General features: G+C 47.2%; 1 protein-coding gene across 5 annotated transcripts in view; it reads right to left on the minus strand.

The window, feature by feature from the left end:
• Positions 1–24,450, minus strand: part of SPTBN1 (spectrin beta, non-erythrocytic 1) — a 115,174-nt gene that overhangs the window by 90,499 nt on the left and 225 nt on the right. The window contains exon 1 of one of the 5 annotated variants that reach the window (XM_041417220.1): positions 24,349–24,424. The exons of 1 other annotated variant lie outside the window; for it this stretch is intronic. The gene's annotated coding sequence lies outside the window, so the exon portion shown is untranslated. Of the gene's footprint in view, positions 1–9,307; positions 9,328–19,215; positions 19,363–23,996; positions 24,111–24,348; positions 24,425–24,450 lie in introns of those variants that run through there. 3 more of the 5 variants (XM_041417217.1, XM_041417218.1, XM_041417219.1) reach the window with 3 other exon arrangements.

Below are 24,450 nucleotides of genomic sequence, written 5' to 3' on the forward strand. Positions count from 1 at the left end.
TTCAGGAGGAGGGCTGCCAAGTAAACAGGCCTGCCTTACCAGGCGGCCAGCTGCCGTCTCCCCTGCCCTTCTATTGTACCTCTCTGCTTCCACGCCCACCCTTCCGAAAGGTCCCAGCCCAATCAACCTGTGGATGAGTGGGAGTGAGCCAGAGCCTCTGCCCGTCCTCCCTTCCCGGCATCCCTGTGAGCGAGCTCCCGTTTCCTTCCCACAGGGAGGAGGCTGCGACGCCCACCTGGGTCATGCCGCAGTGCTGAGCCGAGGCGCAGCCAGAACGAGAAGCAGCCGTGGGAGGCTGAGCGCACTCACGGCTTGGCAATCCTGGAGTGTCCCTGAGGGAGAGGGCACGAAAACAGGGAGTAATGTCAAGCTACCCTAGGCAAACCTCCTCCGTGTTGGAGGGTTTTATGTAAGGGCAGGGAAAGGCTCCACCACTCCCAGCCAAGGAGGAGAAATTGAGGACAGGCTGTGCACAGGCACCTCCTCCCTGCTCGGAGCTGCTGCTCGGGGGAGGCTGCCTGGTGACAACTTCCAGGGAGGAAGAAAGAGACTGAGCTGCTTTGGCTCTGCCCCCAAACTGCAGAGCAGCGGTGGGAAACCGCACCCAGGGAGACGCCCAGGGAGAAAAGGATGTTTTGTTGTGGAGGCTTTTGTTCTGGACTCTGTTTATTAGCGATACTTCACAGCCAGGCAGGCAGAGCAGGGAAGCAATTTAAAGGGCCAGCCTAGAGTAAATAACCTGCTATGCCATCGGCAGGTTTGGAATCAGCAAACAAACAAACAAACAAAACCAAATTCTGGGGGCAGGAATGGGGAAGGATTTGCTGACACCGTCCATAAGGCAATAGAGCTGAAGCAACAGCTGGTTTCAGCAGCTCCAGCACCAAACCAGAAGGAGCAGCGCCAAGTCCAGACACGCAGAGACTCTCATTAAGAGGAGACACAAGGCAGCACTAATTACCCCACAGGATTGCCACAGATGATCCACCTGCTCCCACACAGGTACCAGACATTCCCGAGACCTCCCTCACTGAGCGAGCTATGCTATAGCCAGAGCTGCTCAATCAGCTCCTGAGATCTGGACAAAGAGCTAGCCTTGTAAAGAAGAATTTAAAACAGAACTTGGATTTGGGCAGTGTGATAGTCCCAGAGAGGCACATCAAAGCCTGCTCCAGAACAAGCACTTCCTTCAGATGCTGGAGCCCAAGCCCAAGCCAGGATCATGCAAAGCTTGGCTCTTGCACTGGAATATGTTATAGGGACTATATGGATTCTAAGTGTTCTCTCTTGAATGAAAATAAACCCAGAATACCCAACAGAATGAGACAACTTTTGCTGTGGGGAGATGAAGAGAGTAGTTGACTGTGAGTGAGGGAATGCCAGCATTTCTCTGGGTTAGAGCTGGTTGGAAAGTGAACTGAGAAATGGAGCAGTTTGATACTCAACACCCACTTGAGAACAGAGGTGTTAAGAATTGTCCTGCCTGCAGCAGCAGCAATGCACATGGCTAAACCAAAAATATGGCTGAAAGCAGTATGGAAAAGGATCCCTCCCCAGGAAGAGGGAAATGTCAGATGTCACACGAGTAAATCACCAAGTCAATTAGTGTAAGGCACGATTCCATCAGGCCAGCAAGATTCCTAGTGCAAGTAACCAAGCACAGCTTGAGCCACTGCTTCCCAAAGAGCAGGAAATGTGTCTCATCCTCCCCAGGGGACACACAGCACACATCATCCACTTCTTGGCAGAGGAATCATGAGCACCACATCCAAACTGGTCTCCTCTAAACTAAACGTTTAATGGGTTAGTGGGCACTGACCAGAGGAACACAACAGGTAGAACTAAGCAGGCTGCCTGCATTTGCCCACATGAAAGTTTTAAATGGACACCAGCTGTTAATTCCTTTCTACATTCTTCACATTTTTTTTGGCCAACTCCCGACCAGACTAACTGAAACCTTTCCCCTCCAACTTTCATCTGATGCATAGATAAAATAGTCAGTCAAGAAAAAGAAATCTATCTTCTTATTGCCTTCATTTAAATGCATGCCTGTAGGTCCTCAGTCCATCCCTGCCCTTTGAGATGGGTTAAAGAGCCTTAATGCCATCTAAATTAAGTCAATTTGTTATTCAGAACATTTGTGAGCAAACAATTTGCATCCTGGGAGGAGAAAGCACATGGGCCAGAATGTAAAATCCTGGGAAATAAGATGATAGATGGGAAGAAAAAGCCCAAAAAAGCTATGTCTTAAATAACTCGGGTCAGTATTTTGGTTCTTTGATGTTTCTACTATGGTTGAGTCTTTTTTTTTTCCTTAATAAATATTTTAGTGCACATCCTTGTGTGCTGATTCATGTGAGATAAGAGATATTTATCATTTTATATATGATAGAGTGATGACTCTTTCCAGGTTTTCCATGTCAGTTTGCTAATCCTTGGAGTGTTGTCATGTCCACCATCCCCAAGATGTTATTCCCAGTGAGTCCAGCCAGGACATAAACCTGGCCAGCCCTGATCCCTCTAGCTTAGACCTTGGCTACACAGCCAGCCAAAGGCCTTTACCAGGAGCCAGGACCAGGAGAAGGGCTCCTCAATTCCCTGGGGCCACGAGAGGAGCTCAGATGTGATTCACAGTTCTGGATTCTCTGAGTAAAACAGGCAAATAAACACACCAATGACACTGGCTCCTCCAGAGCACCCAACTATTGTTATTGGCACTTGGATCCAAACAGCTTCTGGCCACACCTAAACAGAGCCCAGCTTGCACAGGACCTGCCCTGCACACCCTGGGAAGGGGAACGGGTCCAAAGGATCCAAAAGATTTATGGTCCTTTGCACTGACTTCCCAGGGAAATTGCACCAAGCACTGTCACAACAAGGGCTCCAACCCAACTCCTGGAACAGGAGGAACCAGGAGGAAACACGCTGGAACTGTGTGATCACTCCAGGTGCACAGCCCAAACCTGCCCACAGACCCCAGCGTCGCAGCACCGAGGAAGAACCTGCATAAGGCAGTGACATGTGAAATATCTGATTCTTGTTTCGTTCTGAGCTGAGGTTCTTGTCTGGGAAATGGATCCTCAGCTGGCACAGCCCCAGCCCAACAGCTGCATTGCTTTTCTACCTCCACAAACACTCACAGAGTTCGCCAAAGCCCTGTTTGTGCTGGCAGACAGCCAGCTCTTTATTATTGTGTACTATTAGTTCATAGTGAGAAATGTGCACTACAGGAAAAAAAAAGCCCCGAGAAGCTCAGTAATTGGGCACAGATGTTGAAGATTTATGGAGCTGTCCCCAGTGGACAGGATCTTACAGATTGTTTCTATCACCTGTTTGCTTTTGGAGTTTTTAATAAGATAACTATGTGTGCTATCCTGGAAGAATATTCCAGAATTCCTCCTTCAAAAACCAATAACTTTTGATCTCCAGTTGTCTTCTCTCAGTAACAATCTCTCCTCAGAGTTCCATAAATGCCACTTGATATTCATTTCATATTTAAATACGATCTTGGCTGTTGTTTCCATTACCCAGCAACTTTCAAATGCAATCAGACAATTTCATTCTTACTTCATGGCCCGGAAAATAAACCTCACACATCATGCCAAGTCCCCAGCAGTTAGAATCCATTATTAAGTCTCTCAGTATTCCAAATACCTGATAATCTTTACCTTTTTTCCTATTTTCTGGCAAACGTGCTCAGCATTTTTGGGGACTGCTCCTTGCCCAGTGCACAGACCTCACTCAGCTTAAGCTGCCTGCAAAAGTATCTCAGTTCCCATCCAGATTTCTGAATCTTGGTCCATTAAATTAATTCTGCAAAATATTTGAAATGCGCAAAACTCTGCAGCTGACAGCAAATACCACAAAAGTGAAAACACAAGGAAATCAGTGGCATTTTTCATAACTGACCTGTAATGGTTTTGTCATTTCAAATTACATCAGGAATGATTTCTTTCCACCAGCACAAAATGGCAAAACAAGGTGCATTTCACTCAGAAATTGTTTTTCCAAGCATTTGCAAAGGAGGATAAATCCCAAAAAAAGGTTGTATCTCTGCAAACCAGCATGTGGAACCACTGAGTTTCTGCCCTGACACCCATCAAGGAGCACCCAGGCTCCCTCCCTCCTCTCCCAAGGCACACCTCAATTTGGTTGGATAACCTGACATTGCCCTTTACCTTTCCCACAAGTCACAGCTGCTGATAAATTCTTCCTGAAAAATGATTTCATCCTTCCCGACAACGTGGGTTACACAGCACAGATCCTATAAAGGTCAGGACCTCATTACAGATTTAGACACCCAGTTCCCATCCAAAAAACAGTTAATCTGGTAAATTTGGAGGGTTGGAAACATATCTATGGAGATTATGTTTTTCCCACAGCTCTGAAATCGACCTTATCAGTCACAATTGTATACTTTAAGCTCAAAAAAAGGTTTAAAATGTTTTACTATTCCTTTTTACATGAGTTCATACAAGATGATTACAGCCTCTACACTGAATGTGGGTAAAGAGACATTGAAGAGAGCACACGGGTCAGGTGTGTCCACCTCCCCTTCCTGAAAGGAATTCAGATGGCAAAAAGCACCAGGAGGAAAGGACAAGTAGAGAAGTAGAGATAAGCAGAGAAAAGCTCCACTTCACACCATGTTCTGTCATGACCATCAAGCCAACATCTGCCACAAAAAGCAACTGCCTGTGCTCTCTGGTTTCTTGAGTCACACTCCCTGCATTCAGGGCTTTCTATGGAAAGGCTCCACCTTTCCCTGAATTACAGAAGAGTAAGGCCTGGAATTATCTTGGGTTATGGAAATACATGAAGTAATTCCCAAGAAATACATGAAGTATACGGGAAGAAAGAGACATCCTTCACTTGCCATGATCGCTTGCCTTGGATCCTGAACAGATTGGACCTTATGTCAATGTTATCTTATTTCATGTACCTAAATGATTCTTTAATTTAATAAGCATTAAAGCATTACCTAGGGAGAACAAGTACAGCAGGGGTGATACGGCCATGAAGGAATGCTTGCAAACAAGTGGTAGAACCTTCTTTAGCTTTTACTTTTTAAAAAGCTCAGATTCTCACAAATTTCAGATTTACACCTGCAGAGCTACAGTAAAAAGAAAAAAAAAAACAACAAAAGAAACCCAACAGCAAACCAACCCAACAAACCCCAGAACAGCCCTGGAGCCATTTAGAAAGCGCTAATCCTGATCATTTTCCACCTAATGACTGTTTACTACACAGCCCTTTTAAATGCTTGGCAGCTGTCCAGATCTTCCTGCTTTTCCTTTCTCCCACACGTCCTTCCTGACAGCCATCTTGGGCGAGGACAAACCTCCGGAGGAGAAAGCTCTCTGCTGCCTTTTCAGCCTCTCAAAGCTCCGCTCCCGGGGGAAATCCTGAGCCTTCTTTCACTTTCAAGGCAAAACTGAAATCTCCAAGCTTTGAAAGCCTCACCAAATGAGAGCACGGAGCTGAAAAATTAAAACCAACCAGAAAACTTGGGTTTTTTCCAAGGATTTCAAAACCAACATTGGTTTTAAATGAAGTGGGACCAGTTCTGTAATTCTCTGACCCCTACCAGGAACAAATTTGAGCAGACTCACCCCACCACTTGTTTCAAATGCCATTCACTGTCACTTGGCATTCCAAGCTGGAACAATTATTTGTGGTCAGATGCTCTCCCTGCTCCCGACCAGCTGTGCTTTGATCTCCTCCTCGTAGCTCCCATGGATCTGGAGGAAGCCCAGCTCCCCTCCTTACCAAAAATGCAGCGTAACAGTTCCTTGGGGAAAGTGCAGCCCCACTGCAGCTCCCAGACCTCACACAGGCCTGGGATGGGACCAGATGTCTCCTGGAGCCCTGACCACCATCCTCTCCGTGGCTTCCACCCACACACCAGACTCCAGAAGGCCCGGTGAAAGCGAGGAATGAGATGGAAAAGCACAATGGGACTTTTAACTGAAAGGATCAAGTCAGCGCCGTGTCCCTTTTTGATGGGAATTGGGATAAGACAGGACCTGAACACACAGATTTGAGCAAGGATCGTGGCTGCTCCAGGAATAAAGAAAAAGCATAACCAATCCAATGAGCTACAATTAATATTTTAAATTAAATCAGTCCAGCCCATATTCAAATCAGGTCACCAGTAATTAAAACATCCTTATTTGGAATGGTAAACCCAGAGAGCGCCTGGATCAGAGCATTTCTCAAAGAGAATATATTAACGGCAGTGTTTGGAAATGCATGATGCACTCGTAAGAGGCTTTAATATAAACCTCAGGATTACACTATGCCAGCTTTTCAATTATTATACTCTCCATGAAAAGCCAGGCACTGGCAGCAAGAGGTTAAAGCAAACTTGGAGCATGGCTTTGCCCTTTCTCTTCCAGAGGATCTCCCTGTTGGTTCCTAGTCCTGCACCACGCGCAGCTGAACAGAAGCACTGAAGGTGGGATTTTAAATAAAACACCTCTATTAGTGATGCCATCAATGCCAACACAACACACAAGGGGAAGAACCATCACTTCACCAGGGACAGCAAAATCAGCCCGTGTAATTTCTAGAACTATCTGCTTGGTTGGCTCCATCTTAACGCTCACCACACCCCAACTCAGCCATTTTAATTCCTGAATGGCTGGAGTTTGCTTTCCCTTCACATGGCACGGCACTGCAGGCTCAGCTGTCTGGAGACCAGGGATCTCTCCCTGTAAAGCACATGCAAGTGAAGGATGGAGACAAAAAAAAAACCTGAGTGAGGCTCAGGGGAGGTGGTGAGCAGCAGAGCGAGGTAATGTGACTGAATAAGTAAAAATGCAGAATTTTTAGATTGTTCTTGTTCCAAACAGGAATCTCAGGAAAAGCTCTGCTCTCTGGTTCACTCCAGAGGGTAATGATGAATGCAGGCTGTGTCTGTGCTGCTTTAACAGCAGACCCAGAGAGAAATCTCCCATTCCCCCCACTGGAGCCTGGTGTGCCGACAGACACACAGAGCCAGGGCAGGAGCAGCAGAGTTGAGCCCTTTCCATCAGAGCCCAGGAACCACATGGACACACAAGTCCTGCTCCCCCCAAGCATCCCTCCTGCAGACCCACCTGCCCTGGAGCCCCTCTGGGATCTCTGGACTTTGCAGATGTCTTTATTCTCCAAAACCAGGCATCTCCTGTGCAGAACAGGGAGTAAAACCCAAATCACCACAACCCAAGCCATACATCCATGCCCATAGCCCCCAGCTCTGCTCCAAAAGGAACTTCCTTCTCTCCAACAGCTCCCAGCACAGCAAGCTCTGTAATCCACAAGGACACAGGGCACTGCAGCAGCTTTGGAAAAACATCAAATAAAAGGTTACCTGCAAATCCTAGAGTTTATTTTTGCCCCACTGCAGTACTGTTCTTGCACTCCCCCAGCACTTCCAACTCACACAGACTGGCACAAGAGAGCAGAAAGGAAACCAAGTCCTTTTCAATATTCCTTTCTGACATTCCACCATCCTAATGCAAGTTCCAGGCAAACAGAGCCTTCCCAGAGTAGCAGAGAACAAACAGAAAACAAGCTCTGGGCAATAGATGAACCTACAGGATCCACTTTGGTGCTTGTCCACCTGCAAGTGCCTGAAGGACAATCCCTTCCCTCAGCTCTTCCACAGGGATTGCTGGGAAGGTGCTGCAGCTAAAAAATCCCTCTGGTCAACCACGACAAAAAGATATTTGTGCTGACCACCACATACTTGTTTATCAAATATATGAGAAAAACTAGCACGAAACACATTTGCTACCTGAGCTAGAAACATGAAGAGAAAAGTATTGCCCTGACCAGAAATTTTAATTTAATCTACCCAGAACAGCCTGTGGGAGGACAGACCCAAACAAGCCATATTTGACACAGATAGATTAGACAGATGGTACAGTGTGGTGTAAAGGGGATTTGTGCTTGCTTGACTTTGGCTTGGCTGAATTACTTATTAATTGCAGATACACAAGAGTTGTACCGGGTATTTTACAAAGATTGAATGCCTATTAAAACTTCACACCATTCAAAGTTACCATAAGTTCTGTACAACAACAGAGGGACTGTTTGGCAGCTCAGTTCTGCACACCCTGGGTATAAGCAGCAAAATTACCAGTGCTATGATATTACAGAAGCTTGAGCTACCTGTGATTTTAGGGAAATTAGCTGAAAGATGAATAGAAACCCAAATTTAAAATAAAACCTCTGAATTCCTGAAGGCTGCTGAAAATCTCAAAAAACACAAGGCAGGCACCTTCCTCTGTATTCCTCTGTTCCCTTCCCCAGTGGCTGCTATTGGATTCTTTCCAGGATCCTGGTGAAGCACAAGATTTAAAGAAGTTGTTGCAGGGAATACAGGGGGGTGAAATTCAAAACTGGGGAGCATTCGAGCCTGAGTCAATGCCAGGAGCCCACACATATGGCAGGAACAGCAACACTGAACACTGATTTTAACCAGGCCATTTTCCCTAGAGCTTCTTATCCTTTGGGATCAGCATTTCTGGCACCGACTGACACCACCCCAGCCCCATCCAGCACTGGGATTCCACAGTCTGGAGCACGCTGAGGCCGGGTGGGTTTGTTGTCCTGAGAGCTGTAGCACAGCAAGGCACCTCTCCAAGCTGGCCAAACCCAGAACAAAGCAGGGCGTGGGTTCCAGGCAGGAGGGGGATCTGGAGAGCAGGAAATTACAGAGAGCCTCAGACATTCTGTGCAGAGCAAGGGCTGCCAGCTCCCACCTCCCCTCCGAGACGGACCCAGCCAGGCACCAGGGCTGGCATTTCACAGGACAAAAATGACTCCTTACTCACAGCCTCCTCCCAGGCCAAAGCAGGCATCCATGACCTCATCTCCCACCGGCACAAGGGGAGGGTCTGGGCTCCTGTGGGGAAGTGTCAGTCAGGAGTAACCCAAGCACAGACAAATTATCAGCTAAAATAGAACAGCCACTCTCGACTGTCCAACTCGGAGAGTTGGTTGTGCAGGGGAATAAATAAACCAGCAAGGGGACAGACTGTGGGTTTGGGGAAATGGATACTCGCATTTTCACTTTACCCCTCTGATGTTAAACCTTTCCCTACTGATTTGTGACTCTGAGTGAGCACAAACAACACATTAATTAACCACTTCTACTGAGGGGTACAAATTTAGCCTCACCATCACTCCTTTTAGCAACAAAACTGGCAGAAAATATCAAAAGCAACGTTTTACCCCCAAAGTAATTACTTCTGTAACTCTAGAGGTCTCATTTGGGAAAAAACAGCACTGAGATCCCAACCCAGAGCCAATTCCTTACCTGCAGCAAAATGCTGGAAGTTTCATTTTCACAGGTGTTGGACACCATCAACTCCCATCAAAATTAATTTGGTCTCCAATGCTCCAAGCCTGAGGCAAAACTCTGATCTCTCTCCTTTCATTATCCCAAACAGTCAGCCTACAGCAGCTGTGTCTCTAGCAGGGACTTTGGGATACCTCACCCTTCCCAAGCTTTGGGAAGGCTCACAAGGTCAGAGCAGGGAAAACAAGAGTCATCATCTGCGCTGCAAGTCCAGGGAATACTCACAAAAATTTCAACCAAGAAAAAAATCACACCGATCAGTACATTTATTTCAGTGCAAGTGAAACAGGAAAGTGGACACGGCACAAAACATCCTGGGAGGAGCCCTGAGAGCAGCAGGTGGTCACAGGGCTATGCAGGAATTCTCTAGCCCGGGAATGCTGCTATAGAGCTTTGTCTGGCCTTTATTTTTCCCCATTTAGGGCTTTTTCCCCAGATCACAGGGCACATGAGCCCACATCCTACTCCCAGGAAGGCTCTCCCAATCTGTGTCCTGGGAATTCTGGTCCCTACCTCAGTCCTCACTGCTTTACTCTGACAAATGAAGACATGGACACATTTGCCTGCGGGAATCCATGCCAAGATTTGGAGAAAAGAGGCTCTGAATCAGCAAAATTAGAGCCACGTTTGAAGCTCTGCAGGAATTACAGCTTGGATTTGCCTGCTCCTCGGGCAGATTTTCTTTCATCAAGACTAGCACAGCTCCCTCTCCTCCCTCCCACTTGGACCTGCTACTAAATTAATCAAGGATGGTTTATGAGCAAGTTGATGACAAGGGATCTGCAATTCAGCCCTGCTGAGAACAGCCAGCCATAAGTCTGAACTTCTTTTTCTTTCCCTTCCAGAGCAACGCTCAGCATTCTTCTTGACATAACTTTCAATTTTGCTCACCTTTCCAAAGCTAGTCTGGATTTTTTCAACGAAAAATGAGCACTGAAGCCAAGGTCCCTTAAGATATTCCAGATACTTTTACTTTCATAGCCTCCAAAAGTTATCTGAGAAAACCCAAGAGCTGGCTGCAGCAACCTGGGCACAGGCTGGCAGGTTCATGAGGACACTGTGATTTGAAAATTAAAATAACTGAATAACACTGAAGGAGACAAAAGATGTGGGGATGTCAGACAGAAAGGTGAAGGTGATTCCTGGCAGGAAGCATCAGGATCACTGCCACCAGTAGGCAGTGCCATCACAGCCATGGAAATGCATACTTGGACTACCCAGAGCTGATACCACTCACCCATCTTCTTCATCCATAACTCAAATGTAACAGAGGAGAATAAAAATCAATTTATTTGGGAGGCCTGCTAACCTTTGTTATCTCATGCAAGCGTGCTCTGCCCAGGAAACAATGCCAGTGTGCAGAATTTAATCCCTGCTGGATGTTACTGAATTAAAATAATGCACTGAACTGCTCACCCCAGCACCAATATGGTGAGAGACGTGAGTCAACACCTCTGTATGTAAAGTGGTTAATAGGACTCAGGTAAAGACAGCAGGGGGACCCTGGTGGCCTGCAGGGCAGCTCCCTGCACAGCACACATGGACATTTCACCACATCAGCATGGTCTTCCAAAGACAAACCACTCAGTTCTCCCTGGATTGCTAAAGCAAGGGGAAGTACAACTCATTTCTGTGCAGACCTCAGCTAAGACATCTGCCTTTTGGGTGACAACAGGCACAAGTGCCACACCTGAGGGACCTGATACAAATCGAAGCTCAAGAGTCCTGGCTCCGTTGACAGCAACAGGTGACCTGGACAAAGGAAAGATCACTGGCTAATTGAGAGACCCTGACCAGCAGCCAAAGGCCACTGCAAACCAGGACTGGATCCTGGTGTGTGACCAGCCATGCCATGCCCTCTCCACAGCATGGGTTGGTTTTTTTTCTGGGTGTTTCATCTGTGACTGAAATTTGTACCCTTTTGGGTTTCCAAGATTTGGGCTTTGTGACCAGAACAGGGTGGCTGGGTGCCAGGAGAGGTAGGAGAACACACAGGGACCTTCCCTTTCTTGGAGCACCTCCTAAAGGAGGGAAGAGCTCCAAAGACAGCTGCGGGGCATGGAGGGGGAGCATTAGGGTGCTGAAGTGCTGCGATCCCAAAGTGATTCCAGACACAGCGACGACACGGAGATTTATCAAGCTCTTTCCTCACTGCCAGCCTTCTGGCAGCACATGTCCCCACAGCCAAAATGGCATTCCTGGTGGGGGAAATCCAGGACAAGCCTGTTAGGCTATGGATAATACTGTCAGAGACAAAAAGCATTCTGGTTTTGCCTTGTTGATCCACCTGCTCCAGGATTCTCTCCCAAGAAGACTCCAGCTGTGATGGATGACCATCAGAGGAGTTTCCAGCTGAACACAACTGGTTGAACCCAGCTTAAGCTGATAAATGTTAATGCTGGTCTCCTCCCTACAGAAAGGGAAAAAGGATCTCCTTTCCCTTGGAACTTCTAAGGCAAAGAGAGCAGTCCTGCCTCCACTCACCTGGACCCACGGGATTATATGGTCAAATTATATTTTCCTTCACCCTTATGTTTGGCTAAGCAGTGTTTGCTGAAAACCTTCCTGGGCTTCATTTCCATGATAAAAGATGGGCATTGTTTGGTTCCCTCCTTGCTTCATAATATCATTAAGATGACTATCAAGCCACATGATAAATCCATTTTTCCCCATTAAATCTACAATGGTCATTTCTGTTTGCTTGTCCTTTATTTCACCCTAGAGGAAATTGTCTTTTCCAATATGCCTTTTGTTGATGGCAAATGGAAGGAAATTATTTTGCTGAAATGGTATTTTATTATTAAATTTTGCATTAGTTAATGCACAAGAGCATTGGAAGGGGGAGGAAAAAAAAAACCACCTGCCTTTCAATTTGTGCATTCTTGAAGCGTGTAGGCTGAGGATATCAGCACTTGGAGCACACACCCCAACTTGCCAAGCCCTTGATCTTCCCAGAGTTCAATCCTCAGGATGCTCCCACCCTTGTAAGTGGCCTCCCAAAGGCAATTAGTGGCTTGCTGCAATTTGCAGTGCTCCTGCCACAGGCATGGAGCCCACAGGCTGTACCCACAGCCCTGGGAGAGAGGCAGGTCTGCCTCACACCCTCTGCCAGCTGCTCCCCAAATCTGGCAGCCTTTGGGATCGGAGCCTTGCTCTGATGAAACACTCTCAATGCAGTTTTCTACTTAAATCCTGATTTTTTCCTCTCACTTTGCTTCTACTCTTATTTTCTCCATTTCATTTTGGCTACTCCTCACTTTCTTTGATCCACTTCTGCTAGTTTTTCTCTCCCACCCACTTGTCCTCTGTGTTCAACAACAACAGCAGATGAGGGGTGAAGAAACAGGGGTGAAGAAGCCTCAGCTCAGCTCCCACACAGCTCCAGCCTCAGGACTGAGCCTTTGACTCGTTCAATATTCAGTTCCTCGGCTAAGAATAAGGAAAGGATTTCTCTGTTCACAGCTATTTTTAACACTGCAGAGAAGGTTTAATATTTGAATATCAGAATTGTAATAGCATTTGCAAGAGGAATGGCCTATTTTTAGCAAAAGCACTGGCTTTATAGATGCCTCACAATCACAGCACTGTAATAGGGAGAGGCGACCAAAGAGGAGGCTGTGACAGAGCTCTGTGCAAAGTCTTGTTCTTCCCATGCCATTTTGAGTTCTGCATGGAAACAGAGCTGGGGAGACTTACCATAGTCTCCAGCAGAAACCACCATGCACAAAGCACAAAATTCCTAACTATGAAAGCTTTCCAACATCCAGCTGCTAAGCCCAGCCAGGTGTCACAGCTAAAACCAAAGCTGGGAGGTCAGCACACACACACAACATCCTTTCTTCCCCATCCCTCAGCAGCCCTTGAAATTAAAAGCCATTAAAAAAACCTACATCCCAAACTCCCAGCTAAAATTAACCATAGGCTTGTATAAAAATTCCCTCAGCTGCATTTCTTCTGGCCTTTGTTGGGTTTCTGTTTGCTGCAACACTCAAATTACAAAGCCTCCTCCCCCTTGTTGTTGACACCACAAGACAGCCCTGGCCTTCCTTCTAAACCCAGCAACTCGGGAACAAGCCCATGAATTTGGGTTGTTTGGATTCCCTCACCACAAAATGCAACTTTGAAACAACACACTTCCAAACACAATGCTAATCCCATTCCAATCCATCCCATCCAACCCCACGGAGGATCCCCTGGCTCCCATGGCCACCACCTGCCAACATCAGGAACAGGTAGAGCAAAATAACTCCATGTCAACAGAGCCAGGAAAATTCCTCATTGTCCCTGAGGAGACCTGGGTTCTCTAGCAATAAATCTAGGAAAATGTGCCAAGTGCCAGTCACCAAACACAGGGGCACACCATTTCCCCAAACATGTCACTTCTGGGAATTGCCTCGTCAGTCCCTGTAGGAGAAACCCAAACCCCAGGCAAGGCTGAAATGGTAATTTCACTGATGGAGGAGCTGTTAACAGTACTTCACAATATTATTATTACTATTATTGTTATTATTATTATTATTATTGTTATTATTGTTATTATTATCTGCAGTTAATTTGGAGCCTTCCATCATAACACCCTGATTCCCAAACCACCACCCCAGGGAACAGGAAGTTCTCTATGGCAAGTCACATCCAAGACTTTTCCGAGGAGCAGCAAAGGGTTTTCCAAGTGATTCTTGGGGAACAGATCCCTGAGGTGCAATATTCAAGGACCAAGTATCAGCACAAAACCCATGAGCACCTAGAGGCAGAACCCAGCATCCATCCAGCCTCTGATTCCTGACACATCCTGAGGTCCCACTATTAACCCAACAAGGCCACCACGGACCATGTCCCCAAGAGCAGCATCCACATAGCTTCCAAATTCCCCCCGGGCAGCTGTGCCAGGGCTGGACAACCCTTTGCATGGAGAAGTTTTCTCTAATATCCAACCTAAACCTCTCCTGGTACAAACTGAGGCAGTTTCCCCTCTGCAGAGACATGTGCAGGCAGAAGGTGATGTCAGTCAAAACCGGAATGGGCGAATTTTTAAAAGGAACAAAGATTTATTTCTCCTGATGACAGCCCAAATGGGAAATCTTCTTAAATCTTAATCAAGGAAGGAAATTATGTACCAAACATTCCAGTCTGCTACTGTACGCTGAGACCAATGCAGGGAAAGAGGAATTGAGTGGTATATTCTAATTACTGCACAGGTAATTTCAGTGCTTTGTGTTTGGGGAAAACAAGATCATCATTTGGAACACTGAGACAAGAGACTTGGTCATTTGCAAGGCACAAAGCAAATTCAAAACCTGCTTTGTTGCTCCAGTAATATTTGCATAATAGTTATTTATATGTATGATGAGTGGAGCACAGTTTCAGGACAGTTAGCCAAGGTGAGTTGCCCTGCTCTTTAATCCTCTAATAACATGCTTGGGATGCAATTTGGGAATTCATTCCCCTCTGATGGAGCAGCTGTGCTGATGCATAGTGACCATTTCTCAATGCTCATCCCCATCAAATTGCACTGGTTTGATCACTCCACAAAGCAGAGCATTAAAAATGCATGCAAGGATAATTTTGTGCCTTGTTTTATGTATCTGCATGCCCTCCTAGGTCTCCTTTAGATATGATGGCCAAGCTACTAAACACCAGCAAGGGGCCACATTTATCCCAAAACACACATAAAATTGTAGTGCTAAGTCTGCTACAGGCGCCGATCTAATCTAGTTGGCTGAAAATTAATTTCAGGCCCAGGGCTCTTCCATGGCTCCCTGGATTCCTGCCACAGCTTATGACAACCAGAAGTTAAAACTGCAAACAGCTGTCCTCCTGTTAGAGGCACCCTGGAATAACATGGATGTTCTGCTCAGAAAACTGCCCTAAAGGTGACGCGGGGGTTCATCGCCCCATGCCAGGAATCCGAGGAACTTTGGGACTCTCTGAACTCTGCAGCAGCTCTGCTGTGCCACTGCAACCCCAAGTGATTCATGTTATTTTCTGCTGGTCAGCAGCAGCTGTAGAAACATCCCTCAGCGCTCTGCCTCGCCCTGGAATGTCCATGTGCTCCTCACCTGTCAGCCCTGCTGCAGCCAGCACACCATTTGTCTTCACTGGGCTCCTTCCCACTCCTTCAGAGGAAGATCCTACAAAGCCTCCAAAGTTCTGGTTTGCCTCAGTGAATATCCAAGCAGGCATTTCCAGATCCCGCTCCAGCCCTGCAGCTGATCTTTGCTGCACTTGCTGCAGCAGCATAATCTCACTCAGGATTTACTACCTGATTAGGATTACTCAGACTAAAAACACAGCTAGATAAGAGCTGTGTGCTCCCTGTCACCTGCCCACGGAGAGGGATCACCATCCCTGACTCCAACATTTTGGGAACTTGTCACTTGTTTTACAATCTTCACATTTCTAAAATGGTCATGAAACATGACTGAGCAAGACAAAATTATCTCAGATATAGGCTGGGCTCAATGATCTCAAAGATCTTTTCCAGCCTAGTTAATTCTGTGATCCTGAGATGTTCTTGTCCATGTTTCTCTATGAAGAGGATTTAAAACCTCAAGTCCCAGACTGTGATGATTTAAATGGACACATCAGGGATGTAGTTGTGTAACTTGGCACAAGTGGGGATTCAGATACTTCATTCTCAAGCTTCACAGAGCAAGAAGAATCACAGTACTGCAATGAAAATAAGAATGGAAGGTCCTTTTTTTCTTACTAAACAGTGAAGAAGCAGTTTTGAGCCTCATTCCTAAGCTGGCAGATAGTACAGACCATTACTGCACTATGGGGACTCGTCTGGGGAAAATATCTTTACTTCTTTGTGGTATATGTTTAATGCAAAGTCACCTTATTCTTGTTTGTCTAGCATACAATGAGAATAGATCTCTAAAAATAACCTACTTCCCCCCTCTTCCAGCTCCTCATGGCAGTTTCACTTATTATGAGCCATTATTCACATCTCTTACATAAACTGCAATTTCTGGAAATTTTTATGCCTCCTGATACAAAACCTGAAAGCGCGCAAGACTGCAGAAGGCAGAGCCCAGTGAAACTCCATTGGATTGCAGTTTTTTACCTCTCTTTCCCTCTTACCTGGGTTTGATGTCATCATGTCCCTCCTTGGAGCAGCAATAAAGCTCCTTTACACACCCGGGCGCTGGGAAGCTGCAAAGCTGGATCAGTGGGGCACCTGGGGTCAGGGAATCCCCCGGGGGGCACAGGGGTGGGGCTGCTGTGCCACGTCCTCTTCCCCAGCCAGCCTCGGAGCACAGCCACAGCGCCCCACTTCATCCTGAGTGCCACAGCTTTCCCTTCCCGAGGGATTGTGGAGCAGGGGAGCAGAGCCTGGCAGCTGTCCTCTCCATGGAGAACCTCAGCAGCACAGGGGATATGACCCTGCTCTGCTCCCAGCACAATCCCTGTGGATCTAATTCCCGGGGCCAGGGATGGCAGTCCTGGTCCAGGCTTGGTGGGAATCATCCCTTGAGGGGCTCAGGAGCTGAAGTGACATCAGGCTGGCAGTGCACACCAGAAGCTGGGGGACATTTTCCAGAAATGACCTCTAATCCATTTGCCTTTCCAAGAGCGCAGCTCATCCTCAAATCTGCAGGCACCAAGAGGTCACAACTTACAGCACTCCAGAATTTTTGTTCTCAAGCTTATGATTCCCTGACAATCTCACTTTTATTTTCCCTTTCACACAGCTCCTTGTGCAGGTCCCTGCAGCAGTGCAAACACACTTCCATGGAATCCACACTTTCCTCGGGCAGCCTCTCACCAGGGCTAAACAACCACCTGCTGACTCAGGATAACCCAACCTTGCTCCCAACCCCGCTGCCCCCGCACTTTCCTCACACTATCCCATTTAGCTGCAACTCATCCTCTTTCTGTAAGAAACTAATACAGGCACCCCAGGTTTAATGTTTAACTGGCTTATGCTAACCACTAAAGCTGCACAATCAGATTCTTCCCTCGACAAATTTGACACGGGGCCGAAAATCAAGTTTGCTTCTTTTCCCCCTTAAACAAAACCATCTACGGTCTGCAGTGGTAAACCACTGCTCATTTGAATATCCAAACACTGGCTGTTTGCATCCAGGGGCTGGTGCCAAAAGCCTGTCACCCACAGCCAGCCCAAGCATGTCTGAGGCCGCTGAACTTACTCATCTCTGCCTTGATACTTCCAGACTGTTCAAGGTGAATTTGAAGAGGCTCCTAGTGACCTACACTGAGGTAAAGCCCATCTCATTTCTCATGCAGGTGATGATGAGGATGATACCAATGGCTTTTCCTGTACTGGGACTTGTGTGGTTTCACAAGGTTTTTCCCTCTTACCTGCAGCCAAAGACTTAAGAGGGACATGACTGCTCTCAAAATGTAAATGGAATATATTACCAGAAAAACCCGCCGAATCCTCAGTCAATAATCCATTTTTAGGAAAGAATTTGTGCGAAAATGAGGTAAGTGATAACTTTGCAGATCTCCTGTTATCCACAGTGCTATTTTAGGGAGAGTGTGACTGCATTGGGCTTGTCGCAGAGTCCTGCTTCCAATCTCCTGGCAGCTCCCCAGCACATTCCAGTATTTAACGCACAAGGCTCGTTGGGATGCAGTCCCACTTATCTCCCAGACACATTGACTAAGACTTTCCCACATAAACTGACCCACCCTTTAGTAGCAAGAGGTCACTCAGTACAATCAGCCTTCAAATGAGGAAAACAATCAGGAAAAGCTTCTCTGATGCCAAAAACACCAACAGAATAAAACACAACAGGCTCCAGTGTTTGTTTTATGAAAACTTGAAAACTGCAAGGCAGATTTTTTGACTTGTGATTATCAGTGTAGCCCCACCAAAGTCAGCCAGATTTCTTTCAGGCTCAGGACCTAGCCTCTTAAAAGCATCTAAAATTGCTATAAGAATACATTACTTTAAAAAAAGGTTAAAAATAAAAAGGTAGCAATTAATCGATTCATCTTTTACTACGATGAAATTGTAGTGAGTTATTCATGGCATTATGCTCCAAAAAAGGTCACAGTATTTTACATTGCAAAAAAAGAAGCAGCTGTTAAATTAACCAGGTTATCTTTATCCCATATGGATCCTACATGACAAAGAATTCCTGCTAGCTTATAGAGAACTCTCCTGACTCCTTCACTGCATGATCCAGGCTCTAGCAAAGGGTGATCTACTGGATGATCCTCCTGTATCAAACACCCAGACTTCTATAAGGCAGATCTAGGCCCAAAGTCCCTTTCCAAAAATTAACTCCAAGCTGCATTCCAGTGTTGCTATAAATGTGGGTGCCACTGGCACCCTGGAGCCACAAGCCATCCACCTCATCTGCAGGGACTGGTGCAGATGACCCTGAAATATTTTCATTAAATATTTGTTCACTAAGAGAAAAGTCAGTGAAAGCCTTTGACAAGAAAAATCTCACCACTGGTTTAGCTACTGACAAAAGCCAACACCTGGAATGCCCAAATCCAAAACCTGTGAGTGTTCAAATAAATGTATCTACGTTAAATTAGTTTACATACAGCGGGCAGCAACTTTTCCCTTCCAAGCCAAAAAAACAGAGGAGCTAGTTGCTATAATTAGCTGGAGCATTTGTGGTGTCTAGGCACTAAGCAAAATTGATTTAATGAGTGGGGAAAATCAGTTTTTGGTCCTGGTGCACAACCCCAGAGTGATCAGCTCCACTGTACCCCAGGCTCTGCCCACGCTGCCAGAGCTCACCATGCACAGTTTCCTTGCCCTTGCAAACACAAGGCTCCCTTTTATCATGCAAGAACCAAAAGCAGATACCCAGGTCATTCCCTAATAAATCAATCCATAGAGCAATAGGATTAATTCAGAACAAAAGGCAGGAACTTACAAAACCAAAAGCTGCAGATCTGGATTACTGCTGGATGGCAGGAAATCCCCACAACTCCTTGTAGAAGACCTTCACCACGTTCTTGGGACACTACTGGGGCTGAATCCCACGGCAAAAACTAAAGACTTCCCAATGAAGCCTGTAGGTCTGGCTTGGGAAAAATGTCTGCCTGGGATAAAGTGGGTAATCAGTATAACCTTAAAATGTCAGGGCCAGGCTTGGAGAGGAACCTCTGCGTCACCTCAGAGCACCTCCCACCCAGGCCCGGCCACTGACACCTCCAAGGAAGGGAGAAAATGGAAAATCCAACTCCACATTTTGGGGTGGGGCATGATCCTCCCTGATCTCTGCAGGCACCACTGCAGCCCTGGCCAGGAGATTTTAGCACAGGCATGACCTCAATGTGATGCTGCTTTACAAAACCTCAAGGCAAGCTGAAAAACCAAAAGCCAGAACTAAAGGTGTCTGAGTTCCCCCAGACTGAGGGCAGGAAGGGTCACAACAGCCACTCCAGCGCTTCCTACAAGATGGAACACATGGAGCATAAATGCTTTATTCATTAAGTTGGCTACTTCAAAGCCATTACAATCCCATGCCAGTCGCTCCTGTGGGTAGTGGGGCTTGGCTGGGTGGCTCCAGGTCTGCATCTCTTCCTCTCTGGTCACATCCTAAATCTGGGTCTGCAGCTACGTCTCTTCCCAGACCCCACATTTCATGCAGAGTAGCAGCTGCCCATTCCAGGGATCATTCCACGTTGTATTGAGACGTGACTAACAAAACCAAACCCAGTGGTCACACCAATCAAACTGAGCTGTCAGTCAATCCCTATTCCTGTCTTAAAAATAAAATACAAACACTTTGTTTTTCAAGGCAAGCCCACAGCTTCTCTGATGATTTGCATTTGTGTTTCCTATTCTCACAGAGAAGGAGAAACTGTTTCCTCTGGTGCACAGCTCTGAACACATGAACAAAACCCGAGATGAAATCCAGGAACATCATTCCTGAACATGTTTCACAGATCACAGGCAAATTGCTCAGCAGGTCTGGCTACTTCTCCCAAAAAGGGAACAGCCTATGTTTGGAAAACCAGTAAACAGAAAAACCGCTAAATTTGGAACATTTACCTGTGAACAGTTTGGTGGCAGAGTATTTTTAGCTCTCAGGACAGAGTGTTAATGGCACACCTCTCCTGTTCCAAGGGCACGGGTATGACCAGCGAGGCTATTCCCAGCATCCAACAGGTGTGGGTCAGCATCTGCTGCCACCAGGGCTTCACATGCACTGCCTCTTCTGTTCAGTCCCCACTGCCCTCTTGACACGAGGGGCTGCTGAACAAACCAAAGCAACTCACCATTTCTTTTTAAAGTTCTAACACTCAGCACATTGTGGAATAAAAGTGGCAGCACAGCAGCATAAATGTGTTCCTCTGGTGGCAGTGGTGACACACCAAAGGGGTTTCTGGTAGGCTAAAACACATGCATCTTAAAAACAAATACAAGTTTGTGCAATGTAATAGGAGAGTAAATATAGTAAACAATCAAATAATATATTAAGAGAATAGCAGAAAAGTGAAAAGACATGACAAAGTAAGAACATCCTGAAATTATCACCGTTCAACGAGAAAAAACCTCACAGAGAAGATGATGAGAAAAATGTTAACAGTGATGAAAAACAATAGCTCAATATAATCCTCAACCTTAATCTGTCCTTGGGCATAGGGAGATGTACACAATCCCCTAGTACAACCTTTATACATTGGTGCATACCTTTCAATAATCACATACATTTCACTGCAAGCAGAAATAACACTTCCAGACACAGCCCCCCCAAGCCATAAAATCTGTTATGAACTCACCCCTTGCCTAACAACGCACATCAAAGCTTTTTTCCATGCAAAACTGGCCTTTTTTAATGAGGAATGGACAGTAAAAAATGTGTCTGGGATTAACAATACATGAAAAAGAAATAAAGTTGGACAAAAGAGAAAAAAACCTGACTGCTTAAATATATACAGAATTGATCTCTGTCACTCTGATCAAGCTGTTGAATAAGTTGGGGTCTACTGGGCATAAGAAGAATTTTTCTTATATCTTTCTTTTTTTAAAAAAACATGTAATCTCTCTGAAACCCTTTTTTCATTACAGGAAAAGCCTCCAAAGGTCAAGCTGTAACTGCTGCGACATTGTATTCATGTTCATTAGAAAAACAAATTCACAGCAGATCATTTTAAGAGTAATAATAAAAGGCTGACAAACGAAAACCACATGTGGGTGGGGGGGAAAAGAACCCAGCAGTGGGGGAAGCAGGCTCCAAACCAGGCTCTGCAGGACACGGATCCCAATGGATCACACTCCCCTCGGTGTGGAGCTGCAGCTCCAACACTTGCTTCTCCACACAAGTGGTATCTGGTCAGAACAATCCAACATGAGATGGTTTCTCAGGTTTAAAGCAAAAGAAGGCAACTGGATTTTCACATTTCACACCTTTAGGCCAGATTCCTGCTGGTTTCACTTGGGAAAACTGCCATGAGCCTCAGCAGAGGTAAGGGTCCAACGTGCTGGCAAATTCCCCAGCTCCATCAGCTGGGAACAGGAGCAGCCCACAGCAGGAGCCGATATGCCAGGAAAGCTCTTGTGGCTCCACAGGGCTCCTACCATGGAGCACAGGCCTGCTCTCATCAGGAGTTTCCAGGCACCACAGGAAAGAGCCTGCACTGCTCTCCTGCCCAACCTCAGCTGAGCCAGAGACATCCCAGGGCAGCTAGTGGCTCCTTGCCCTGACAGGTCACCTGTCTGGCCCCTGGGGCTCCAGCACTTCCAGAGGTATTCCTAGACCCTAGGGAAAGGGCAATCAGGAAGCCTGTAGCCACAGACACCAGCCTGGGCAGGATTTAGTAGCTGACTCATGGCTAATGGGCAATGATAAACTGTTGTACTGGTTGTTCACTTGTGCCCAGATCAGATGACTAAGGAATTTAGGTGCCTATAGAGATTAACAGGCTAAATAACTTTTGCAGTCTGACCCTTAAACATCTGCATAAACACACTTTCTCCTCTGTGTTCCATGAAGGATGTCCACGCACTCCTTGCTAATGAAATACAATTATTTTGCAGGCGATCCAACTACAAATATTTCATCCCGTAACTGACCCACATGAAAAATAAATCCTTAGTCAGGTGACGTAATGCAAACGAGCAATCCAGGCCCATCCAATAAAGGGGGTTTAGCTGATTCCATTTTATAGATGATGAAGGAAAAAGAAAACTTCTTTCGTGAAATGGTTTGTACTCCCACTCCCCAGGGGCTCTTGGAGCAGCACACAGCAGTACCCTGGTCTCCATGTATGCAGCAAGAGGGTTTTGCTCCTCTCTGCCCCACTCCTGTGTGCAGGCAGGGCTCAGTGACACACAGCAATTCCAAAAGCTGCAGGATCCGTGCCACCACCAAGATGAAACAGCATCTCTAACGCTTTTTGCCACATGGCTGCTGCAAGCTCCTATTTATCCCAAAATGCTGCATCCTGCTTCAGTGAGTGTCATTTGCTGCACTTAACCTGCATTACAGAAAAACCCAAAGCGGGTTCTGTTCCAGAACCTGACCTCCTGATTCCACATCCATAATTCCACGCTTATGTTCCTGAAGTAACAAAATACACATGAAGTAACAAAATATTCCCTATTTTCTTGCCTCTTCAGCACTAGTTGTGACACATGAGCCAGCCCCTCGTCCCTCCTCACAGCCCTACAACCACTGCTAAGTCATGGAGGCATCACTACAGCCATTTCTGTTCTCCTCAGAAACACGGAGGGGAAAAAAAAAAAAAGCTCAAGGATAAGAACAATTCTTTAAAAATCACACCCCGCTGCCATCACCCACCTTCCCAGCCCTTTATCCCATTCCATTTTCACTCCTGTCTCTCTCTCCAGAGCCTTCTGAGCATATGCAAGTCCTTCCTCCAGCGGAGATTTCCTGCAATGGCCTGAGGAATCACAGCCTCCCCTGACATTTCCACACGGCTGCTATCTCTCGGAATAAATTCCTCTCCCTGCCCTGCCTCTCTAACCCCGGCTCCGGGGAGGATTGTTCCCCAAGATGCCTGTCAGCACGATGCCGGGCTGCGGGAATTCCAGCCCTTTTCCCGAACAGTTCAATAATCAGGTTTCATAATGCTGGTATCCTGTCAATAGAGGTCGAAGGATGAGCCGAACGCTCCGGATCTTGACAGTTTGTGTTTATTCCCTCTCCCTGCAATCCTGATCTGGAACATTTAGCGTTTCTACCTACACAACAATACAGAGCACAACGTAGAAACACAGATCACTACTCACCTTTAAACAAGAATGCAATTTCATTCACGATTAAGACATCAACATCACAAATTCAGTGCTCACTCTAGTTCTGTATCATCACTCCAAAAGGAAAAACATCAGCTGCTGAATGAAACGTCAGCCCCGGTTGCCATGAACAAGGGTTTTTCAGAGCTGCTGCAGTCTCACAGTCTCTAGCACAAGTCTGCCATATTTTTTTTGTTAAATCAGGCCTGTACCCACCTAACAGCCAGAGCCAGCCCCGACACAACCGAACCAAGCCCACGCATTGTGCCGCTAACTGCGGGCACCGCGGCACCCGCGGCGATGGCCGCGCCCGGACCGCAGCCCCGCACCCGGAGCTCGGCGGGGTCAGCGCGGCGCTCCCGCACACAAAGCCCCGCAGCGGGCCCGGCTGACAGCCCCCCGCGCCCCGCGCCCCGCCCCGACCAAGAAAAATAAAGGAGGAATTACATCCGTCTAGCAAGGAATACCGCAGGAGCAGCAGCCGAGCCGGGCTCTCCGCACCGCACCGCGCGGGGCGTGCGGCTGCGCGGCGGAGGCGGCACCGCGGGCGGGGAGGGAGGGAAGGGGAGGGAGGGAAAGGGGCGGCGGCCGCCGCTGCCCCCGGGGACGGGCCGGGGCCGCCGCAGGGCAGGGCAGGGTAGGGCGGGGCGGGGCCGTTCTGACAGCGCCGAGCCCGCTCCGCGCCGATCGGGGCTGCGGAGAGGCTGCGGGCGCCGCCGGCGCTGCGCACACGCACCCGGGAAGAGGGACCGCTCCCCATCCCCGCTCCCGGCTCCCGGCTCCCCGCTCCCGGAGCACCCTGGGCGCTGCCCGGGCGGCGGCTCCGCGCTGTGCGGAGGGAGCAGCGGTACCCGCAGCCCCGCGCGGCGCTGCGTGAGCTCCGCGAGCCCCGCCCGGCGCG

The sequence above is a fragment of the Onychostruthus taczanowskii genome, unplaced genomic scaffold, assembly GCF_017590055.1.
Source record: "Onychostruthus taczanowskii isolate IOZ18803 unplaced genomic scaffold, ASM1759005v1 scaffold55, whole genome shotgun sequence".
Taxonomy (NCBI): domain Eukaryota; kingdom Metazoa; phylum Chordata; class Aves; order Passeriformes; family Passeridae; genus Onychostruthus; species Onychostruthus taczanowskii.